Source organism: Macrobrachium nipponense, chromosome 36 (assembly GCF_015104395.2).
Source record: "Macrobrachium nipponense isolate FS-2020 chromosome 36, ASM1510439v2, whole genome shotgun sequence".
Lineage (NCBI taxonomy): Eukaryota > Metazoa > Arthropoda > Malacostraca > Decapoda > Palaemonidae > Macrobrachium > Macrobrachium nipponense.
The window spans coordinates 39,826,876-39,842,863 of NC_087220.1; the positions used below are offsets into that span (position 1 = coordinate 39,826,876).

A 15,988-nucleotide genomic window follows, 5' to 3' on the forward strand; every position below is an offset into this window, starting at 1 on the left:
AGAGAGAAACACTTAATTCTTTACACCTGTTTTTACTTATCATAGGATTTTGCATCACTCATGCAATCAATAAATGCTTTCAGATTTTAGCTGCTTATGATATGCAGAGCTGGGCATCGCTACTCAAATTTTGGTTCCGCACCCCACATCTCTGCAACTTTGAGAGGTGGTTGCCGCTACCGCTACTTCCGTAACTTTTTGAACTTTTGCAAACCGCTACCCGCACCTCCGCTACCGTTAATTTTACTGTAAAGCGCAAACAAAGAGCAACTTAGAATAAATAGCTTTTTTAATGAAACAGAAATTCTAACACATTTATTGATTTAAACACAAAATAGTTGAATAAAACTATTTTTACTCCATTAGGGTAATACCCTAATAGACTAAAAATACTTTGCAAGGATACAATTGTACCCTTATGAAGTATTTTTATTCTGTTAAGTATCAAATCACTAAATCAGCACGAAAAATACACAAAAAAGTTTATATTTTGAAACTCCTTCTCAGTCCTCCTCCTCCTCCTCCTCCTCCTCCTCCTCCTCTTCATCTATCACAATTTTGTAGTAGTGGTAGTAGTAGTAGTAGTGGTATTACTGAAATGTATATGCCATAGCCGACAATGGGCTGCTCGGCCAATCACAGCCCTGAAAGACAGTGACATAAATGACGTCATCTCCTTTTCTGCCAATCATCGGAGGAGGACGAATGATGTTGAAAAAGTTTCGAGTATTTCGAAGAGGAAGTACGCAAACAAATTTATTTCTTTTGTCCTTATTATCAGTATCCATGCATAAATAAATTGGTACGTCAGAATTATTATTTTTATCATTACATTTATTGCAATCAACCGTATGAATGCTCGGCCAATTACTGCCTGGAAAAACAGTGACATAGGAATGATGTCATCTCCCTTTCTGCTAGTCATCGGAGGGGGCCGAATGATGTTGAAAAACTTATGTTCAATAAGAAGATGTGCTTAAACATATATTTCAGTTTGCGGAAGCTTATCTCTCGCTGTGTCTCAAGAAGTCGCAAAAAATTATGTGGAATACCTATCGTCTGAATCAGTATGAATCAGTAAGCCTGCCCTGTTAAGTCTATACACCATCCATGGGCGTCATGTCTTCGTGTATGTCGCTCTGATTTGCTGATTGGCCTCGGCATGCAGGATGGAAAACCATCATGCATGCATGGAACGCTGTGATTAGGCGACAACTCCCCATTGCTCCCTCAGCCAAACAACGATTGAGGGAGACATTTAGGCATTATTACTGCGAATGTTATTAGTACTAATAAAGTTTTGCTACTTCCAATTTTCATATTTAGCCTTCTGGAGACCTGACTAAAGTAACCACCTAAGGTACTTAGCTAGAATTTAACTGTAACCTGATCACTAATTATTATCATTTTTAATGTTTTTTAACTACTTTTGTCAATATCATTGCTGTTATATTACCATTTTTATGAATGCTACCTTTTATACTTTTTTAGCAAAACACTGTGTGGATATTACCGATTTATCATTTTTTATCATGTTATCTCATATCTCTAGATTTTGTGTTATTGTCTATACTTTGTATATTCCATGTAATTATATGGTCTTGAGCTGAAGTAAAATTTATTATTATTATTAATATTCTTATTGTTTTAAATGTGACTTCCATAAAAGAAAGGTCTTATCAAGTGCATTATCATGAGAAATTTAGTATCTAAATATAGAGCTCAGTATAATCCAAATACAGAGATCCAGGTGCTGTTAGACTCAAAAATATAGTAAATGCTGAGTGTTGAATTCTTAGATATACTAAGGAAAAGGTAGGCTGGGATTGGCCCACTTTTAAGTTTCCTATGCACTCTTGTGCAACTGGGATATAAGTCCAACCTTGGGAAAATTCAAGTCTTATATGGAATTACGTCACAAGGAGTTAGGGGAGACTGCCCAGAGAGTCACGCTTCTTCAAGGGGGATGTGGAAGATGAAAATGTGATGGGGTACTTAATTTCAGTTGAAGACACAGAAGGTATCATTGCAGGAAGAAATGGGTACGTTTGTGGTCAACCCTGGTCTTATGATGAAAGAGCTTGTCGAGGATTATTTGCGTTTTACTTACTTAGGTTCTAGCCTGGTGTTCTGGGCGATAACAAGGACTAGACTCTACAACCCGGTGGAGGGATTGAGGAAGCAAGGTTTACAATTTTATACACTTTTATTACAAAATATAAACTAATTTACACTCAAAAATATTTTCCCACACATTCTTTACAAGTTAATTACACGCGAGAAAGCCATAGGAACATTTAACACGACAATTGGGTGAATTAAAGTGGCACGTGGCCGTTGCAACTTCTATGCCCGAGAGGCGGACCAACAAATAAAAAATATCAAGAAATCTGATACAAGACACATAATCGGATTGTTCACTTTACGTTTGTTAATAGAAACCCGAAATATGCTTCATTGTTCATATGATGTGTGGGATACCCCGCAATAAACTTACACTATAGCATGACTAATATAAGTAACAAAGTAATGAATCTTGGTCAACTCGTCCATCTTGAGGACGACTGCCCAAAGACAACAACACTTGTGTCTCTTATGCCAAAGTTTTTTGCATCATCTGCACCCTGTCCACCCTGAGCCTCTACCACGTACTTGTCTTCCCCGAATGTAACACGCTCTTCTTTGTCAATGCCCTCGGTCGTACTGCTCACGTCCCCAACACCGTCCGTCGCATCCTTGCTGTCCTCGACTGCTCTTGCCTCGTCCCGGGTTGCATCCTCATCTTCGTCTTCTTCCTGATCATCCTCTTCAGCAGATTGGACGTTCCCATCGTCATCGGGATAGACCACCGTAATCTCACCAAGGGGCCACGTAGCCCTCTTACACTGCTTGACCTTAACAAGCATGACGTTTCCCGGGCGAAGATCAGTCCTTTTCCCGTACCTGAAGTGTAGGGTGGAAAGATTATCATGAAACGCTTTCAGAGTGTCCATTAACCGGAGATAACAGTCTCTGAGCTTGCATGTGGTCAACTTCTGGTTCAGGTCTTCTGGAGAGAGTAAATGGGCCATAAGATTGATAAGGCGACCTCGCAGCAGATGGGAGGGGGTGAGGATTTGATCCTCTCACCCATCCCCAGTGTACATGAGTGGTCGATTATTGACCACAGCTTCGGCCTCCTTCACCAACGTCCGGACGTGCTCCTCCAGGAAGGACTTCTTTCGGAAGGCTGCCTAACTTGAACATTACCCAAGAAACGTATCTCCTCCCCACTGCCACCCGAAGATCAGCCGCGAACGACCACCCAACAATGCCAGATATTTAGGGGCACCAGTGGGATGATAGGACTTCTGCTGCAGGCAGGACTCAAGACATTCATTCCTAGATACGCTACTCAAGCGCTCACACAGCTGAATCCCTGCAACCATGAACGCAAGATCCCCGACTTCGTCCCAGACCGGCTCGGCCAATGAGAACTCAGCTCTAGGATTCGAGCCGCTATAAATACCAGCATGCAGACACCATCTCTTCACTTCTACTGCTGACCAGCCAAGAAGATGACCTACGAGAAGGTTGAAACATCACAATAAGCCAGAGCTACACCAGCATTAATACCAGCTGAATACCAGAGATGAGCCCGGCCTGACGTTGACCTCGCTTATGGAATGATACCAACACTGACGACGACCCCTGCTTGACCTAGACCTGAGGAATGCCTTTCCATACACCAGTATTCTGATAATACCAGTATACAGATAGTACCAGTTTTTGACTAATAAATCCTGTTCTAAATAAAATACCACTTTCAGCATTATTCCCATTATGAATTTTGGCCAATTATTAAGAAGTATCGCAGAGCCAGAAAAGCGAGTAATAGGAAAAATAGAAAAGATAATATTTAAGATTAATTTGCTGAATTCTGCCATTTTATTCAAACAGAATTTGTTTAAAAGAGAGTCTTCTTCCAAAACTATACTTAAGTTCTCATATTCATGTATATATTCAGAATTTTGTGCATGTAGTATATGAAATCTATAGGGGGGTGCTGCATTTCCACAGTGCCTACTGACGAGCCGCCACTGGTTGATCTCGTCTATTTCATCTTCCGGAATACGCTCCATATTCTGGTGTTATTTTTTTTTTAATAGATGTAAAAGATTAGTAAAGAAGTGGAAGTAATAACACAGATATAGTTATTATGAAAGGTTTACAACATGGAAAATACGTTGAAAGAAATACGGTTGTTTTCTTTTCCTTGAAAACAATGATTTATACTATATTATGTATACACACACACACACGCATATATATATATATATATATATATATCTATATATATATATATCTATATATATATATTCTTACAAGTTTGTTTATTTTCATTAATTTTGTTTATATCTGTTTGTTACGTTTATTCTTTTTGTTTTGTTTTTCCTATTTTTTATTATTATTCAAGAGAGGCAAACTGCTTGTTTGGTATCAAAAAGTAATTACCATGTACAGAATACCATTAGATAGTTTCAGCGAAGTTACAAGGTTCAGCATGTAGACCATTACAGCAGTCGATTCCGAGAGCTAAACCAGAGAGGTTTATCCTGACACTCTTCCCCACCCAGAGTCACGAAGGAGAAGGGACAAGGATAATACATATATACTATTCAGAGAGAGAGAGAATATCGTATTGTTGCCATTGTGTTTTGGTATTTTGTTGTCATGTCACGTTGGGCATGATAAATGTTGTTTTATGTTGATATTCTCTGTGTTCATTAGTGCCATTTTTCTAATTTATATTCCTGGTGTTTTGGAATATTGTCGTTAGTTATTACCAGTGGAGTTGGTATATATTGTTGCATATGCGTGCATCAGGTCAGTGGCTATATGTGTTATCATTTCTGTAGGTAAGAGGTGTTGTTATTATATAGTCCGTTTCTTTACCCTTGGTAATTAACGATAGTTAGCCAGTCCATTCGCTAGTTGATATCTTGTATTGTTTGTATAATTGCTTGTCGGCACTTTATTGAGGAATACGTTGATTCGTTGCTGCAGTGGTTGTCTTGATTATGACGGATCTCTCATTCTGATACAATAATTAATAAACTCGTTAGTTTTACATACTTGAGCTTCTATTATAAAGTTAGTTTCTTGTATGATGGTAGTCCAATTCGTCATTGTGTATCTTAGTTATACGTACCTTGTTTATGGTTGTCTTGGACGTATGTTAACTTTGATGAACCGTTTGGTACTTGCCTTTGGTACTTACATTAGTCCCATTGTTTGTGTTCTTCTCTTTATGATAAATCTCCTGTAAAACTGCTGTTTGGTGACTCGTCTCTCGTACCTCATATATGCTACTTGTATATATTATTATACTTTTATAAAGGATATCCAGTAAAGGCAAGTCAGAGTATATTAGGTTAAGGATTTTATATCTGATATTATATTCCCTTAATATTGATTGCATTGTTATTACCATACATTTATATTGGGTTTTCTTCTTGTCAATTGCAGAACCCGAGTATGGCGTTTTGGATAGTGCCGAATATATTTTAATAAATATAATAAGTTTTGCCTTGCATTTAATTGCCCTCACTTGAGTTTGTGCTATTAGGTGCATCCCACTTTATCAACTATATTATATTTCTAGAGCATTTAACTACTCTGTGTTACACCTGTCATAGGTTCACTGTCGCCATTATCTAGCAAAGAACCTGGATATAAAATATCTCATAAAATCTATGCACAGGCACGTAACATATATATATATATATATAATTAGTATATATATAAATATAATATATATAGAATATATATATATATATATATAGTATAAGGGAGAGAGGTTTACAATGTAATGAGAAAGAGAGAGAGAGATAGCGCATTCTGCATACTATATATAAATATGACTAGATAGTCGACAGAATAGCGGAAATTACTTAAGTGGCTCATCACTTCAGACACTTTAACTTATTGCAGGTCTCTGCACCGTGGACTACTTGAAGAAATACATGCGCCTTAGGACGTCTCGGCGGCAGCTTTATTCAATGGTCTTCACAAAACACAGGGACTTGGAGGTCTGTATATTCATCTGACATGTATTTGCGCATCACGCTCAGTAGTAAATCTCATGAGCAGTTCCTAGGACGGGTCGTCTCAAGCGAAGTTCAAGGAACTGTTTCGAGAGAATATTTCAGTTTCACTAAACAAAATTTTAAATGTTAATTTAATTAAATTACTCTATTTATTTATTTATTTATTTAATTTTTTTTGAAAGCGTATGTCTGTCAGGAAACATGTGTCTAAATGTAAATATGTGTGTGTGTGTGTGTATATATATATATATATATATTATATATATATATATATATATATATTATATATATATATATATTCATGAATTCTGCATGCAATGCAATAGTTCTGGCTGTAGTCTCTTGATGGCGTTGTTCCGTGAAAGGGAGCAGCCCTGATACTGGCTCAGGGAGGCATTGCATCCTCTGAGCTCGTAGGGGTAGCGGTGGTCACAATGTGTTGGTTGTCACATGGTATGTTGCGACACTGCTCAATGCTATGTCCAGTTCGTTTGCAGAAGCTGCATGTAACTGGGTTAGAGGTGGGCCAATCCTTGGTCCGGGCCGTTGAGGATGTGGAACTTGGAGATGTAATCTTCTTGTTGAGAGAGCTAAGGTGGGGATAATGTGTTTCCCAATCATCTGCCAAACGGTAGCATTCCACAATGGTTGTTGGATGCTTTTCATAAATATAGGTGGCAAGTGCGCTTGGAGCATAATAAGAAAATCCTCCAATTGCACATGCTCAGGAAGGTCCGCAAGCATTCTGACTTCAAGGTAATCCAGCCAACGGTTGAAATTGCTTCCTTTGTGATATGTCCAGTCCACCCAGGACTGTCCGGCCTCTTTGTGTACACTACGCCAGCATTGTCTCCAGCGTTCAGGTGTGATTTCATAGACTTTGTTGACTGCCCTTCTGACTGCTGCAATATCTCCTTGCTCAGCAGTTGCCAAAGTACGCAGTGCGATTAAACATTTGCCCTTTACGTGTTTGTTCAAAATTAGCGAGATCTCGATTGCAGTGGGAGCATAGTTGGCAAACACGTTCTCTATGTGATCGAGCCATGCTTTGAGCTCGTCTTCTGAGTCATGGGCCGCTGGGCTTCTAGCGCTAGTCTCGGCTCCTCTCTGGCTTCTCTCTCTGCTCTTTCCCTGTCCTCCCTGGCTTCTCTCTCTGCTGCTTTCTTTCCCTCTCATCCCTTGGCTTCTTGATCCCTTAGGGCTTTGGTCACTTGGGTGTCAATCTAAGTTGTTAGGGTTTCTCCTCTGAGGGCCAGACCCTGTCCCATTCCGAGAAAGGTCTGGTATAATTCACCATAAGAAGCCATGGTTGTGGGAGAGAGGTGTATTGTTGGATGTTAGTCCTCTCCACGAAATGGTGAGTGCCCCCCAATGGCACTGGTATTAAGTAAAATGGTGTGCCATAGAACAGGTGTGGCACTGTGAAAGCAAGGCCAAGATGGAACTGTTGCAGGCTGCGAATCTGTGGAAACACCAAGGCAGGAAAATAGGAAGGAAGGGCCAAGACGGGTCCCCAGTTTGCAAAACAGGGGGAGCCGCCAAGGCTGGGGATAGGAAAGAGAATAAAAGATGTTTGCTGGTCCCGTGGGACGAAGGTTTATTCAGAGTAATACTCGAGGCACTGGGCCAGATACCTGTAAAGGCAAATGAAGGTGGCACTTACACACGACAATTAGTTGTCGTCGAGTGCGGAGGGATGTTCAGTGAACAGGTAGTGGCACTGGTAGTGGGTAGATTTTGTTCATATAGAACAGGATTAATGATGTTCCTGAAAGATCAAAGTTTGTGGGTCCCTCAGGACGTTTTTTCGTTCGCGTAGAAGGAGGATAAAATCAAAGTACAGGTGTGATGGACTTGTGCACGGACAAAACCGGCTACTGCATAGGTTGGTAAGTAGGTGTTCGAAAACAGGTAACATGCACACGGGCTGGTACCGATTTTTTTGTGCAGTGGTTACGTGATAGGTTACGTATAATGAATGTGTGTGGGAGACCGCAAAATTAAAATGCAGACGTTAGGGACTTGTGCACGGACAAACTGGCTATTGCACAAGTTGGTAAGTAGGTGTTTGAAAACACCGGGGAACATGCACACGGGCTGGTGCCGATGTTCGTAATATAATAAATGTGTGCTGGAGACCGCAAAAATCAAAATGCAGACGTATTAAGTACAGTGAATGGGTGCGGGAAACCGCAAAAGTATAATAAAGTAATAAAGAAAGAAAAAAATTTCAGTAATGGTAAAATGAAACTGTGCTAATGAGCGCGTAAGTTTTGAGTTGTAAAAGGGCTTGTGATATCTACCCCCTTGCGAGACTTACACAAGGAAATAAAATCGGGATAAAAGAAAAAAATCAGGGAAATCGCCAAAATGCTTGTCAGTTCCAAAGGAACGAAAAGTAAGGAGTTAAAGTTTAATGTAAAAATGTAAAATTTTCCCTCCCCAGGTATAAGTAATGCAGTTTGATTTATTAGGTCATTCAATATATGGGTCTGCTTTAAAACAGAAGGTTTAAATATACTTCCAATAATAACCATATGCCACATGACATGAGTAAATATTATTCTGCTCTCATAAAACGTGCGCGTTGCTGGCCATGGTCGCCATTTATTACATGTGTGGCTGAGTGAAGTTTATCATTTACTCTCAAATTAACTGACATCTGACAAGAATGGGTGCCACGCAAGTGATAAAGAGAAAAGGAGGAAAAAAGTTATTAAAAGTGATGGATTTGAGGAAAAAATGCAAAATTACACTTAACTAAGATAAATATTATGTAAATCAGAAGTAATTATACAGGAGCTATTGGCACTAGCTCCGTGGCACTGAGGTTACGTTAATTAACAAAGGAATTAGTGCCACTGTGAAACCCCAGTAAAATATAAATCATTTTTATGAAGAACCCAACATGTACAGAAATGAGATTTTTGTACAGTTGTGGTAAATCATACAAAAAATGTTACCAGCAGCTCTTTATTCTTGATACTTTGGGATTCGGGGTAGATAATTGACACTCTGGCACCTGGAACGCGTGAAAGGTGGTGCACAACTTCTTGCATCTCCTAATTCTGCAAATTAAGGATGCACTGTGATTGTCGATCGAAAAATGCGATTGATATAATTGGGATTTTATGTAAGGCTGAGAATGTAAGTTAGCAATATAAATGAACACTTCTAGTTACAAGTCACAAGATTTCCTCACTTCACTATTTCTCTGAAGGAAATGCAATGGGGGATTTGAGTTATATGTATGAGAGCGGACGGTAATCAAGGAAGTAAAAGAATGGTGCATCGAGCAAATTTCAAATCCAAACAAACGTACCTGGTTTGTGACAAATTGTGTCTTTAGTAGAGCGCCCGTCACGGGAGAAAAGAGCTTGGGGGGGAATCGTCTAGACCCCCAGACAGTAATAAGGAGGTATCTGTGACCCGTCTGTTCAGAACTACGTCTGTTAGGTGAATGTCGATCGGAGAGAGACTTTTCTGCTCTGTCCCTCTCTCTTTTTTTGTCTTTTGTTTTCGCATCGTGGCACCGGTTTCTTTTTGGGTTGGTCTGGAAAGAAATTCGCATGACAACACCAGGTGTGGAAAATAGAACAACTTAGCTGTACGATAGGCAGAGGTTTTGGGTGGGAGGAGCGAAGTAGGCAAATCTCCCGTGTCCAACTGTTAATGAGGAAAGGAGTGGGCAGATGCGGCTCCTGTACGCCGTCTTGTGTGGTGTTATTTTGACTAGAAGTGAGAAAAATATTGTACTTATTTGATTTAGATTTATTATGACTGAGAGCTCGACGTGCATCTCTTGTATGCACCTTACGATTATATACAAGCGAATACCGCAGCAAAATGATAGGCAGAAATCCGTTCCGAAGGCTTTGTCGACACTCGTTACAGATTTCTGCAAGCCATTTTCCTGTGGTATTCGCTTATATATACTATATACTATATATATATATATATATATATATATATATATATTATATATATATAATAATATATATATATATAGATATATATATATATATATATATATATATATATATATATAGTATATATATATATATAAATATATATATATAGGTGTGTGTGTGTGTGTACGAAGAAAATTAGCAATTAAATATAATGAACTGGACGTAAGGGACATTTTTGATTTTTACCAGATTTGGTAACAGTTCAAGAGATGTCGAATATATCGTTTTTGGTGGTCCTGTTCATTATCATCAATTATGACTTCCTATTGACATTAATGTAAAGTTAGAAAGAATACATTTTATCCAATTTAGGCAGCCCAAAATTTCAACATTAAATGCTAAAGTTACATGGCTAAGCTAATTGAAAAAGTTGAAAATTTAAAAGACTCCCAATTTTCATAATAGATTTGTGGCTCATTTCAATTATGCTTTTTGTGTTAAGCAAAAGAATTGGATCTGACCGCCTCTGTGAAGTATTATATACTCAACAAAATAGCCGATTTAATTTCTGAAAGTCATGCCTGTTGCAAATGTCAATACAAATATGCATGACTGACATGTATTTGTATGGCTCCATAAATTTGAAAATATTTCTCATAGTGAATTAATTGTCCTCTAATCCATTACTCCAGAGAGCTCTGAATAAGAGATATGTAAGTGTTAATCTGTCAGTCGAAAACTAATCATTCTTGGATGATCCTGGAGACCAGTTGTCCATTATCATACCCTTATATCTATCAGAATTAGGGGGGACCTCTGTGAAGACAAAATAAAAGGTTTGCCTCTGGTGATTAACGAGGTCAGCACTGACATGAACACGTAAGGGGGTAGTGCCCTCAGCGCACCTCACACGGTGAACCTGTAGGCATTACTTAAGGTTCTTTCAGGGTTCCTTCGGTTTCTAGCTGCAAAGCCTTTCATTCATTTTACTATCCCTCATTTCATTTTCTTGTTTTTTTTTTTATTCTCTGCCCTCTGCTAACATTTTTTTCATAGTGCAACTGCGAGGTTTTCCTCCTGTTACACCTTTCAAACCTTCTTTTCCCTCCATTTCCCTTTCAGCTCTCACTGACCTCATAGGTACCAGTGTTTGTCTTTTGGCCTAAATTTTACGTTCAAAATCCAGTTCCAATACTGGCAAGAAATTTGTTTGCTGAGTCAGGTTGGTTGGTTGGATTGTGATGTCGAAATCCTCCCAAATTCTTAACCAGAGGAATGACCACATCCCCGACAGTGACCTGCAGGGGTTTGCCGTTCATTCCCTCCCCCGTGTCCGCCCCATTCCGCTCCTTATCATTCTTTGTCTGCAGGTAGCTAGTGGCCTTGTCTTTTTCACTGTAAACCTACAGTTATGCCGTGTAGGACGGTCAGATATGTGTGTTTTATATTATATATATATATATATATATATATATATATATATATATATATATATATATATATATATATACTATATATATATATATCTATATATATATATATATATATATATATATATTATAATAATATATATATATATATATATATATATAGATATATATATATATATATATATATATATATATATATATATATATATATATATATATATATATATATATATATATGTGTGTGTGTGTGTGTGTGTGTGTGTGTGCGTGATGTATGCACGTGTTACTAGTGTTAAGGGAAATTAATTAAATAACTTGAAGACTTTAATGCAGCTTGTACATTTCCTTCTATCATGTATTTAATACTGAAATTTATCTTGTCTTCTACCTTGCACCCTTCAAGATTCTGACTAGAATACAATGAGATATCCGTAATTAAACGTAAAATTAAGAATTTTCATAATGTGGTAAACCTGCCTGATAATCACTTCATTCTAATAGAGCATACGCATTGAACGCTTACTGGCTAGCGACTTCGGGAAAGCCCTGGGCGACGCCCTTGGAGGGGAGCTGTCAGAGACGCAGCTGGAGAAGTTGACCTCAATGGTGCCTCTACCTGAAGAGGCACTGGACAAAGACTTCTTTGTCCTTATTGCTGCCTTTGCTGAGAGACTCTTCTGTTACGGTGAGTTTACCCAGTCATTCGTGGCTTCCATGATTTTAGGAAGTCGAAACTTTTCTTTTATTTCCGACTTGATGTCTGGGATTGACAGCTTATTGTAAATAAATGTAAATAGATATGTTGCAGAAATTAACAGTAAACTAAAAAAAATACACCATGTTTGAGGCATGCTAAACTCGGTTAAAATCAAAATTCACTGCTGATTCATGTGCTCCCCAGTTCTCTACAGCTGCAAAAATTAACTGTAAACTCGAACGTTTATTGCCAGTTTTGGTGAATCTGTTATGTGCTGATAGTTTGAGTAATTGAATATTTTAATTAATCTATTTGGTTCCAGTTGACAGCAAGCTCAAAGGGCTCACAACTAGTTTCATTCACTGAGGTTACTGTTAATTCCAGTAATTGGTGGCAAACTCAAAAATGTATGTTACAGTTATTCATGAGTAATACCCGTTAAATAACAGAATACAGAAACCCGGTGACATTATTATGTAGTCTCTATATTTTCAATAATAAAAAAAGATATTGTGTTTAGTCTGATCTCAGAAATGAGGATTTCTTTTCTCATTGCAGTAAAATGCCAGTTTGATTAGCTTTACCAGATGAGCATTTCAAAATATTTACTCTTATTTAGGGCTTTTGATTATTTTAATTTGATGTAGCTATCAAAATTCTTAGATATTTTTGACTTGAGGGTCTTTCTGCTAGCCTTCAGTATATAATCACAAGCAATTGCTTTCGTTCCAGATCTCTTAGCAGCTAGAGATGTAGAGATAGAGCCACGGGACCTGGTTGAGCAATTGGATTTCCAGCAACTTGACGAACGGTTAGAGGAGGTGACGCTGGATCCTCTGTTGCATCGGATGCTGACTACTATCAGGGATCTAGGTTAAAGAATCTTAACGACACTCCCAGACCTAGATTAAGGAACTTTGTCGCCTAAATAAACCCGTAGGAACCCTAGATGGTTGTCGGAAACCATGATCATTGTGGATGGTGGTTAGGATCCTGTGTTTTAGGTAAATCAAACCTTGACATACAGGGTTAATAATGCAAAACCATAATATCTAAGATCTTGGTTAAGTTGCCAATATGTCCGTCCATGCCCTAGTTTAGGGAAACATGTTGATCATTTTAAAGGATTTAAAGAATTATATGACGGAATCTCGAGAACCAGTTGGTATCAAGGTTGAGACAAGAATTTTCTCCAGGATCAACATTTGTGAACAATGAGAAATGTCCAGGTACTGTATGTAAAGGAGATTAGCTAAGGTACCCTGAAACAACATTTGGGATCAACTAAGAATCCTTGAGATCCGTCCGTCATTTAGCTTTTGGAATATTTAAGACCATCCAGGACCTACCTGCATAAGGAACCTTTTTGGATATCAAGATGTATAATTTAAGGGAACTTCACTGCCTTCCATATGTAGATTAGCGACCTTTAAAGGCATCCACGACCACAGTTAAGGAACCTCGACGTGCATGGGGGTGGGCCAATTCAGAGGAACTGCAATCTAAACCCATGCATTCTTTTGATTTTTATAAACTGAAGTGTATCATGTTGTACCCTCTATACCCCGAATATTTATCAAGAAAGGCTACAAGTAGACAATAAGGATACATGAAATAAATGTAAACATTGATTGCTGCCAAACCAAGCGGGTGTTTATTTTGCCCTCTCTGCTTCCCATAGTCAATGGATTTCAAGTGGCTTGGCTGAAGTCGAAATTGACAGTTAATATGCATTTTAGGGCCATGTATAATTGATTTTCGTCAATAGAATCTCACCAAAACATCGTATATGGATCGTATTTTGGAAATAGCTATTTGAAGCCACAGCCTAATTCGGAAAAATATGCAGTGATGTCTAATTTTGATAATTAAGGCACTTAACAGAGTAAATCAAAGAAATTTAAAGGGAAACTTAGCTAGATCTAGCAGGCTGGTACATAGAGGCTAGTATAACGTCATTACTAAAGACCCTCCCACTCTTTGATACTGTAGTGACGTACGTTACTAAGGCTCCGCCCATATACTTTATGAATGAAGACTCAGATGTTGGTAGCAGTAGTAGCAGTACTATATGGAATTCCTATATTGTCTCACACATTCAAACTCCCAAGTAAATTACAATTAAAGAATGGGCAATAAATGAGAATATTAATTTGGAATACAGTTCCATGGCGCAAGCCCCGTTTTCTGTTAATTTGAAATATGCACCAAGTCTTACACACTCGAAAACCATTGTTACCTTGCAGTTTCAAGGATACGTAAAGTATCGTTCTGCTACCCGCGAAATTTGCCAAACGGTCTTAGGGTCTATGTGGATAAAGACCAGTTTTTAGCCAATGAGTAAAAATGTTTTTCCAATGCACATGGCCACTTAAAGTGTTGATAATGATATTATTAATCATAATGATAATAATTACATTAATATTCATTACCAGTTATTTTCATTATTCTTGATATTAATATTATAATAATCATCTTTATTGTTATTATTCATACTTCGACATCAGGGAAGAAGATGATAGAACATACATGAATACAAATGTCGTATACATACAAAATATGTAGACAGATAAGGTACGTACGTCAATGCAGATACACAATACATAAATGAAATTATATATATATATATATATATAGATATATATATATATATATAGAAATATATAGTGTGTGTGTGTGTGTGTGTGTGTGTGTGTGTTATGGAGGAGTTATGGAATTCCATTTGACAACGTCTGTGCGTGTGTGAGAGAGAGAGAGAGAGAGAGAGAGACAGACAGACAGACAGACAGAGGCGGGGGGGGGGGGGGGGGGGGGGGATAATTGGTGGTTGGATGGTTAACGACTGAACTGGTTGTTGGTGAGTTCTGAGTTGTCTGCTGGTGCTGTTGGAGATCAGAGTTCTGTGTTTTGAGTGAGTAATTAGTCAGTCCTTAGTCAGAAGCTGTGATAATCAGTAGTGTTGGCAGCGGTCTGTGGAAAGTGTTGAGGGATTGGTTAAGTTATTTAAATAGTGTGTTATTGGTTTGTTGCTGATTGTTGTTGGGTTTAATATTGGTTGCTTAGGAGTTGTTGTGCTGTGAGGTTTATGTTAAGTTGAATGTGAGTTCCTGTTGGATTATATGTGAGTTGTTGTGGTTGAGGGTTGTTGTTGGTGTGTGTGTGTGTTGCTTTTTTGTGTTGTTGTTTTTTTGTGTTGGTAATTGTTTGTGCATTGGTCTTTTGTTGGTTGTTGTTCCTTGTTGTTTGTTGAGTTGTGGTGTGTTCCTTGTTGGTTTGCTGTGTTGTTGAGTTGTGGTCCTTGGGTGTGTGTTGTTTGAGTTGTGGTTGTGTTCCTTTTTTGTTGTGAGGGGTTATGGTCCTTGGGTGTTGTGTTGTGGGTTGTGGTTTTTGGTTGGTTGTGGTCTTTTTTGTTGTTGGTATCTCCGTGACCTTGACCAGCGGACAGCACAGCAAAGCCTGGAGTATCTGGAGTTGGTAAGTACATGTGTTTGTTTGTTTTTTGTTCTGTGTGTAGGTATAGGTCAATTGTCCTGCTTGTATTCTGTAGTGTAAAGAGGAAAGTGTGACTGAGGGTGGGTTTGGTAGCCAGATAGATTAAGTTTATGTGGGGGGGGGGGGGGGTGGGGGGGGGGGGGGGTGAATTTGCCGCTTGCTTTTAAGCTTGTGATCCCGCCACAGTGTGTGTGTTTGTGTATGTGTAAGGAGGTCAGTAGAATAGGCAAGTTGTTAAAAATGGTCGCTGATGCTAATCAGTGAGATAGTTTATTGGTCAAGCAAATTCGGCCATTGTTTATTCTTGGTCTGAAAAGTTAGAAAGGCCTTGATATAAACAAAAAGTTTGTATCTCTCTCTTTATCATAC

At 38.3% G+C, this 15,988-nt stretch overlaps 1 protein-coding gene across 2 annotated transcripts in view; it reads left to right on the plus strand.

Moving 5' to 3' along the window:
• Positions 1 to 13,045, plus strand: part of LOC135203311 (uncharacterized) — a 251,748-nt gene extending 238,703 nt beyond the window's left edge. For both annotated transcript variants that reach the window (XM_064233061.1, XM_064233060.1), the window contains 3 exons: positions 5,974 to 6,071; positions 11,932 to 12,115; positions 12,860 to 13,045. The gene's annotated coding sequence lies outside the window, so the exon portion shown is untranslated. The remainder of the gene's footprint in view (positions 1 to 5,973; positions 6,072 to 11,931; positions 12,116 to 12,859) is intronic.
• The last annotated feature ends 2,943 nt before the right edge of the window (positions 13,046 to 15,988 follow it).